The sequence below is a fragment of the Meleagris gallopavo genome, chromosome 12 (assembly GCF_000146605.3).
Source record: "Meleagris gallopavo isolate NT-WF06-2002-E0010 breed Aviagen turkey brand Nicholas breeding stock chromosome 12, Turkey_5.1, whole genome shotgun sequence".
Lineage (NCBI taxonomy): Eukaryota > Metazoa > Chordata > Aves > Galliformes > Phasianidae > Meleagris > Meleagris gallopavo.
In genome coordinates, this window is record NC_015022.2 from 19,457,622 (window position 1) to 19,467,005 (window position 9,384).

The following is a 9,384-nucleotide window of genomic DNA, read 5'->3' on the forward strand; positions in this document are numbered from 1 at the left end:
TATGAGCAGCTGCTCTGAGCCGTGCTGGAGAATGTCCAATAGCTGTGTAGCAATCCCAGTGATCTCTCCTCTCAGACTGTATTATGATAATCTTCAGGAAACCCTATAAGTAACATAATTAAAAGTCAAGCAATCAAGAATAATGTTGAATTTGCTTGAATAAAATCTTGAAATAATGAAATTTTGAGAGGATACTCTTCTTGCCCTGGTAAAAAGATTATGGGAAATACTAAGCTCTTTCTTGAATTTAGGGAGAAACATTCAACATTTTGTGCTGAAATCAGCAGAGTTTAACAATCTAAAAATGGTCATTCGGGCAGAGAGGAGTTGGTTTTCAAGCCTTTTGTATTGGACCTAATGCATAGGCTGTGCTTCCCTCACAGTTGTAGCCCCTTGTTAGAGATATTTCCATGGTGTCGACCGTCCAGTGATAGATGTTAAACAACAAACACGCACCTTCCCCACCGCCCATTCATTATTTCTCCAGGTTGAAGAGACCTTGCTTACTTCACAGCTCCTCACAGGAAAGCCACGTGAGTTTTTCTTAATATCTTCCAAGTCTGCCTCTTTGAGATGCTGGGATCAAAACTGTTTGACGTGTCATAGAGCTCTGAATTTACACGGTATCACCAAACTTTTCTGAATTTCTAACATCTCTATCTGCTTTTTTACTGTTGCAAAGCACTGAGTTGACTTGAGGATTAGAGAAGTTGTCATAATCTGAAGAAAGTTAGCAGGATAATCTTCATTTTCCCTTCCTCTGTTTTAATATGTTGCTGTGTTCAGAAGCTTTGCGTTGTGGTTCTCCCCGTGATACTCAGCTATCTGCTTGGTGAAAATAAGAACAGCATTTTGGAACTTCGCTTTCTTGCAAACCAGCTATGCAGAAACATTAGTTTCTTGCTTTTATGCTGTCCTGTGCAAATGCTGAATACTGACTGAAAGGGTAAAGGCTGCTTTTTCTCTTGCTCCAGAACTCCTACAAGCATTAAAACTGCTTTCAGCAGCTGACAGTTCTGTATTTTTGTATTGCATGTTCTCAACTGCTGAAGCTTCAGTAAAATCATGTATAGGTTCCATCAGGTGAAGTAACATTCCTATGAAAGGAATGAGTTCTCATAGATGCACTGATTCTGTTCATCTTCTCTACTGAGTAGTAAGGTAAGAACTGAAAATTCTGGTCAGCTTTTGAAAAGCAAGAAAGATGAAAGGAAATGCCACGCTGAATCAGGTCAGTGGTCTATGTAGCCCAGTATTCTGCCTGCAGAAGTAGCAACAAGAGGTATAATTTGGGGACATCGTACGACTGTAGCTGCTTTTCTCTGCCCTTTTCTCCTCATACTCCCTCGCTGTGCATAAAGCTTGGATTTGGGATGTTGAAAGAACATCTGCAGCAACTCTTTTTAGGGAAAGCTGTTCGATCCTTACTGGATTTACAAACGCTGTCTGGTTTTACAGCATGTGTAGCAAGGTGCTAAACCTCAGTGCTTGCTGTCCAAAGAGGCAATTTCCTAAGTTGATTTATCTTCACTGAGTGCTCCCTCTTCTCTGGCATTTTAGAGTTTGGGGAGTAATGGTGACCTGATCTCCTACCACTGATTTTTTTTTTTTTTTTTTTTTATTATAATCCTTGGCTCTCCTCTCTAAGTTTAAGAGTTTGGGACTTCTAAGACTCTTATGGCAGCTGTTCAAACCCCTTAATCATTTTGCTTATCTAAGCTAAACCTAGACTGATAGACGCAGCACTTTGCACGCTTCTGCTACTGTTGAAGATAATGCGGTGCTGTCCCAGTTCCTCACTGATGCTCTCAGAGGTAAGGGATTCAGGAAGCTCTGTGTCTGAAGGATGGAGGAAAGTTCATCCCCTTATAACAACATCAGATAAGAACTTCAGCAGAATACTGGCTTTCCCTATTTGAATGGGTGCTTGATGTTACTGCCCCTCCGTAGTTGCTGACCCTGTTTATGATATGGTGCTTACTTGACTTGTTTTGTGCTCAAATACTACAACTAATATTTCCAATTCTTATCTTCAGCTGTTGTTCACGAGTGACATAACTTGAAAATAAGTGTCTACCTGCACTCCAGACATCAGCATCCTGGGGAATCTGGCTAGCTTCCATAAAACTTGGCTAAGGCCAGTGAACTGCCTAGAGATGGATGCTCCGTCACTGGCGACTTTCAAGGCAGGCTGGATCAGGCCCTGGGCAGCCTGCTCTAGCATTGGGTGTCCCTGTTCACTGCAGGGCAGTTGGACTGGGTGACCTCTAAAGGTGCCTTCCAGCTCTAAGGATTCTATGATCACTGGCTCAGGGAGTTTTCTTGCTGGAAAGCTGAGCTGGCTGCAGGGGCTCAGCATTGTGTACTGAGTGGTGTGACCTTGGTGAGCACCCAGTTCTGTGGTTCTGACAGCCCGGGCATTTCAAGGGTTGCAGGCACTGTTTTTAGCACCTTATGTAAGATTTTTTTTTCTCAGCAGACTCCTGCTATCTTTTTAGTGTGTAACCCATTTAAATTCTTTGTATTCTCCTAGAATAGCATTCTTTTCTTTCATTGACTGTCTGGCCTTATTCTCTTATCTCTACTTCTTTGTTAAACCATGTATCTTATTTAAGTAAGTGTTTAGTAGCTCTGAGCAAGATAACCAGGTAAGAAGAAAGAAGAGGGGTGCATCTCCACTCAATATCAGTGGAAAAACAGGAAAAAAGGAAAAACCAAAAAAAGAACCTGTTGAGGACGCCTTTTTCTTCACTTGATAAAATTAGCAGCTTTCAGTCACTGGATAGCAGTCTGAATGGTCTATGTGCTACCCAGCAGCTACCAATGGCTTCCTAATCCTCCAAGATAGACTTCATGCTTCAAGTAATTGTGCTCTTGTAACTGTTCCATGCTTTGGGTTTGTTTTTGTTTTGCAGTGCTACAGTGACATCTCTTTAACTTGACAAAGGCAGTGTTCTCTCGATGGCTGTGTGCATTGTAAGCACCAAAGGCACAGTGACCTCTAACACTGTCTGCTGCTTTTTAGAGAATTCCACATTTTTTGTGTTCTGTAGAAATGGTGAAAATAGGTATAATTCTTACAAGTTAATGCGAGCTCTGGGTGACTGTGTGAACGTTGCTGGGATTCTAACATCACTTGTATTTAGAGATTGGTAACAAGCTGTGCTGATGTATTGCTGGCATATCGTTAGCTTACTGTGGCTGTGTGCTCCTTTACAGCCCCTACCTGCAGTGGCTTTTCCAGTCCTTGTGAACTCGCTAAGACAAACAAGATGATGGGCAAAATGGAACGAGGATTAAGCAGGAAAATAATCCTGAACACGTGACAGCTCCAACAGCTGCGTATAAATGCATTCTGGACAGATTTCTTGGTCTGTTTCACTCTACTTCAACTGTTCACTCCGTTTCAGCCGTTTGCAGTTCCTCGGATCTTTCTTTGCTTTTAAAAATCTCAAGTATTGGCGTGGGCTGAGGGGAGGGCCTCTGCCTGGCTGCTCTCAATTCCTGTTTACCGGAGTGGGTGCACTTCAGCAGTTGAAGGTAAGTGGCTTAGGATGCTCTGTGCCCGCCTCTTCCTCAGGCTGAGCACGCAGAGCTGAGCCATTCGACTCCTACTCTGCCTACGCTCGTTATTACGTCTAGAAAAGAAAAAACAGAGGAAGCGAGCAGAACTTCTGAGCCTATCTTCCACTTCAGGAAGACATCACAGTTTACAGCCAGCAAATGTAACCTGCCTGTGCTCTGGTGTAGAGTGGAGCAACTGGGGCCATTAATGTGCAATCACTCAAGTGTTGTCAGGCTCTCAGCCTGCACAATCACAGTATTTGTGGCAGCCTGCTGCATCCAGCTTGGATGGAAAAAACAGAAATCCCCTGAAGTGATCCTCTCTAGAATCTCAGCTGCTATTTCAGGAAGCAAATTTTTCCGTTAGATAGATTCAAAGGAGTGAAGAGCAGTGTTGGAGGATCCCCATAATCCTATTTTTCTGTGAGATTAATTGTTGTCATGTGCTATTGTAATTTTAATGCCATAATTCCTGCCTCCTTAGAAAACAGATGTCCCTGAGTCTGATTGGCTCTGTTCCAGGGTTTTGCCCTGCCCTATTAACTGTGGCACTGCCAGAACGAATGCTGCTTTTCCCCTCTGCTGATACGTGAAATTGCAGACCGGAGGCACTGTTTTCCTTTCCTGTTCTGGTGTTGCTTTGCATCCGGGGACCTGAGGCGACAAGCATTCTATTTGATGCTGAGAAATTATCACAGTATTTGAAGATCATGAAGTTTAAAATGGACTTAGCAGGTTTATTGAAAGCACTGAGTCTAGAAGCATCTATCTGTTGAAGTAGCAACTGGCCTTTGCTGCTTGATTTGGAAACTTCAGGAGCGCAGAAATAATCAGCTTTTCCTAATTTCTTGGTAGAGCAAATGTATTTCAGCAGGGGCTCCACATTGCATTCCTGTTCCATCTGTAATTTCTTACTTATTGCTTATCCTGCTAGTTTGTGTAGAGCAAGAAGGGAACAAATGAGTCAATTCCTGAGTTCAGCCCTTGGAAAACTAAGAGCACTGCAAAAGAAAGGATATTCGGTCTTCCCCCTCTCCCCCCCCAAAAAAAAAACACCAAAAAAAACCCAAACAAACAAACAAAAAAACCACTTTAACAATGATATTTGATTGTAGATGTGAGTGTTGTGACTTTTTTGTTGCGCAGACCTTTTAAGGCTTTTGTTCTCTACTGTTTTCCCCAGAAAGAAAAAGTTATTCTGCCACTGGTCTCTATTGTGAGTTTCACTCACTGCAGAAGCGAGGGTCTTTCTGCAATCACTGCAGTGAGATACTGCTGTGACTGAAATCCTGGCCGATACAGGTAATGGTTGTGCTCCATCCCTCTCCTTCCCTTGGTCATTGTTTAAGGCTGATGTGTATGGAAAGCTTACCAGCAGAACTGTAATTGCAGTGCTAGTGGGCGAATTCCCTGTGCAAGCAGAATGTCTCCACAAATCTAATTGTGTTGATGTAATTATTTAACAAAAAATAGATTTACATGGTTATCTTTTGTACTTCCAGATAGTTCTTATTTAACACAGGCAGAACTCTCAGCCAGATTTTTTCTGCCTACCTTCTGAACTTTCCAATCTTTCCTGTCTCTTAAATCAGGGCTACTAAAGTTGGAGTAACTGCAGTCATGAGTTCACTGGTTTCTGAAGTTAGAACTTGCCATACTAAATTACTACTCTTGCTTCTAAAACTGAATGTTGTGGTTCAGCATTGTTGGCGGTTTGTAGAATTCAAATTCTAAAAGCACATATGGCATAAATTGAGGCAAAGAGTAAATGGGTTCATCACGGTGCTGCTTTTTGAGCTGAGTTCTTCATGGGATGTGGAAGTAGTGCATTGCACTGAATCAGTTCTGCTGTTTTATCTTTTGTATACAAAAAATCCAGGTGCCAGGGTCTGATTGAATGGACCCAGTGAGGGGATTAACCCTTGAAGGTGATTAAAAAAAAAAAACACAAGAATTAATGATGAAATTGTTGGGAAAGGGTTGGTTCTTTGTTGGGGACGCAGAGTCTTTAATGCTTCTCATCCTGGTGAATGTGGCTATTATCTTCCTTGAATTATTTCTAAAAATGGAATTGCTGAGAAATACTAAGTCTCTATCAGTCAGCCCTTGAGGTGTAGCATGTGAATAACTGATCGTCATATCTTAGTCCTTTCTTAAATGGATTTGGTGGAACGTACTTTGGATGCATTTAAAGCAGTGTTGTTTTTTTCCCTTAGACTTACTGGGGTAGATAAGATGAATGAGACCAGAATTTCTCATGGTTAATAACAAAAAATGAAGACGGGAACAAGTCCTGAAAGGACGTAACAGGGTTATATTTTGACTTCAAATGACCTCTGCTCAGCAGTTCTACTCATAGCTTTGTGAATTGAAGCCTGTTCTGGATTTTATCTGCCTCCCTTTGGCAGTGGCTGCTGTAGAAGTTGGTTACAGCTGTTCATGATGTCAGTTTGCCTTTACCTGGGCGATTGGTGTAGATTTGACCTGATGGTACCTCTTTGCTTCTGAAATTTTGTTGAATATTAATGATTCTACAGGAAAATCTGCAGTAGACAATTTGACTCCTGTGAAGAAGACTTGCATGGGGTTGCTGTTCTAAAGATGAGATTTACTTGCACTTTTCATCGTATTTCATAGAGATGAATAATTCAGAAGTGGTTATTGATTTTTCCTTCCATTTGTTTCTCATCTCAGATTTCATCTGAGCTGCGTCCTTGCAAGAAAACAGGTGCTGCAGTGCTGATCTCATCCTGCAGGAGGGCATAGTGGGAGAGAATGGTGTCTGAAATGGATGTCCCATTCAATCTCTGATTTGTTTAAAGAGTATTTCAAGTATTTTTCTCCTTTCTTGACTATAGTAGGCCTTACAAGCAGCAAAGAGCTGTTAATGGTAATAGCCCTACTGTGTTCACAATCTACTTGCACTGCTCTGGAGGGCCTACGTATTCTCACTTTCAATTTTAGCCGTGCCTAGAAGAGCAGTCCTGTAATCTCAGGACTTATTTCCTGGAGTATCTCTTCATGTTTGTTTTTCTTGGATTTCTTTGCTTGTCTTCAGGATGAGATTTGTTGTGAGAGAAGCTTCCATACAACGCCACTCAAATTTGTGTGAAAACAAGTTATGGGGTCTACAGTTTTAAGGAATATGGCAGCTACTCTATGTTGCATAAAGAAAAGTCTGTTTCAACAACTCAATTTTCCCACTGTATATACGCTAAGAATCATCAGTAAGCAATGTATGGTTTAATAAGAATTGTACCTTTTTAAGAGAGTCCTCTATAGCCTTGTCTTGAGTCATGTAACAACAGTGGGAGTATATTCGGAATATTCTGAACTTTCCCAAGTGTATTTTATTCTGGAAGTTCTACTTGTGCCATTGCAATTTTAAAACCCACTGCACTTTCTTTCCAGCCTTCCTTTGAGGTTGGCTGCCAGGTGCAGATTCCTACCTTCAGTTTGCATCATCTTCACAGTTGCCTCTGATTGTTGCTGCTTTGCCTCCTGGATCCCATTGTGAGTTTGTCAGAGCTGTCCTACAGGTGTCCTCTGTAAAGCAGCATCTGTTATACGGGTAACTAACGGCATCTGGTAAGTCAGTGCCTCTTGACTGACAGTCCCCTTAAAGATGTTAGCAGCCTTTTGGTCTCGGTTCAAGCCTTAGAGTTGGAACTGAAGGAACCTGATCCTTCTTGGAGTAGCTGGTGCCTATTACAGAGGTTAGTGGCTGGTTCAGAGAGAGAATGGGATCGGAGGCAGTTAAACCCATCTGGAAGAGCAGGGGAGGGATCTTGCACCACGTTTTGGCTCTTGTGGCTTCTTTCAGGTTGCCTTGGTGTGTGTCTTTGTGACTTCCCAGTGCTGATTGTTTTATTCCTTCTCTTCTGTACATCTGTTGAGATATGTGAGAAGCTTTGCTGTGCCTCTGTCTGTGGAAGTCTTGTGGGTGTTCAGTGGGGCCTAATGCTGACAAAGGCTGCTGAGTGAGTACAGCCAACGCAGGAGCTGCAGGCATAGAAGGTGTGAGCTTTTCTTCAGGTAGGCTTATGCTACTTATTGGAAATGTTTGGAACAGTCTTTCCTTGAAGTGGCTGGGACTTGATCCTAGCACCTCCTTCCTCTCTGCTGCATTAAGCTGCCCTTTGCGTGCTGCAGAGTCATCCTCTGCTCAAGCAGGGAACGTGCTGGTTCCTGCTGTGCCCCAGTATTTGCTTCAATCCCTTTCTCCTGTGTTCTTTCTGGTCTTTCAGTACTGCTCACGATTGCTCCAGTTCTGCAGCCTTGATTTTTATAAACCTCTTTATCCTTTCCATTGAGATTTCTAGTCAGGTCATCTGTTATTTTCCCTAAAGCTTTTGAGTTGCTGAGTTAAATTAAGATCACCATTTTTAAAACCCTATTTTCTGGGACAAGTGAGACCAGAGCGTTGCCAAAGAAAACTCACAGGGCCAGCGAGTTTGTTTAAAGTAAAAATTGGAAAAGAGACTGATAATGACAGTCCTTCTGGATCTACATTAAGGATGCAATTGACACAAAGGTAAAGCCTCATTTGGTGAAGAAAATGATGAACAGCTGAATGTAACGGATGATGTGGGTTATCCACCTGTGTAAACTTCCCAAGTTACCACAACAAGTCAAGGTCTATAGCAGGCTCTTCTCAATAGCTCAGATAATCACTCCCTAGGCCCTCAGCTACTGGAAAGATGGAATGATTACTGTCAAATTAAGGAAAAGTAGCCTAATCAAGGCAAGCAAGGAAAGAATAGAATACTTTAGGGGTCAAAAGCTTCTTGAGGACTAACAAGGTGTCACTGCATTTCAGACAGACAGTTACACAATACAGACAAAAGGGCAAAGTAAATCTTCAGAAGGTAAGCATCATATAGAATGAAAAGGTACCAACACCTGTGAATAAGGAAGCGAGCCAGAAAGAGCCATGAAATAATTGCACAGAAAAATTCAGGCAAACTGAACAAGTAAATAAATAAAAAAATTCCTTGTAAAGCCCCACAACAGTAAAAATCGCTGTACCTGGCAGGAATAAAGATAACAAGGAGGATTTTAAAAATGATTTCTCAGAGTCTTAAAAAAAAAAAAAAAAAATTGGTGTTTTTTGGAAGCAAAGAATCAGTGTGCCATTAAGTGGGAAGTGAAAGAAAAAATCCTCCAACAGGGCAGATGCAAACAAATCCTTGCATAGTTCTGCAGTCTTCTCCATACAGAGTGCTGCAGTGCTGCCTCTGGGAGGCACTTTGACAGCTTTCTGTAAGGAGGCCTCAGAAGCTGAGATGTGGGCTAACAGAGGTTAGAAGTCAGTGCTTTGAGAGCTCCATGCTTTTCATTCAGAGGTTTGCTGGCATCATCAGGTGGTGGTGCCTCTGCTTTGGTGTTGGAGCTGTCAGGCAGCAGGCTGGGATGTGCTGGTGGTAATGGAGCAGTTTGGCTGCTGCCATAGCATGGGGCTGTTTTGGTCAACATGAAGCCGAGATTTGTTCCTTGAGAGCTTTTTAATCTTTGGCCTTTTTAAATAGGGTTGAGGATGTGTTACCTATTTAAAGCACATACATGCATAGGTCTCAGATATTAGACTCCACTATGATAGTTTCCCGTGAGGCTCACAGATATCTGCTGATGATTTGCATCAGCCAAAAGCTCCAAGAGAAGGTTCTCATTTGCTTTAAATCTGAACAAAATTCAGTGATATTTCTTTTCCTGAGCATTCCGTTATCTCTGAGAGCCCTTGGAAGATCGGTGAGATGGTCTCCTGTTGTAGGGTGGGTAAGATCTCTCCAGCTTTCTTAATTCTGAAATTTAAGAATAAGG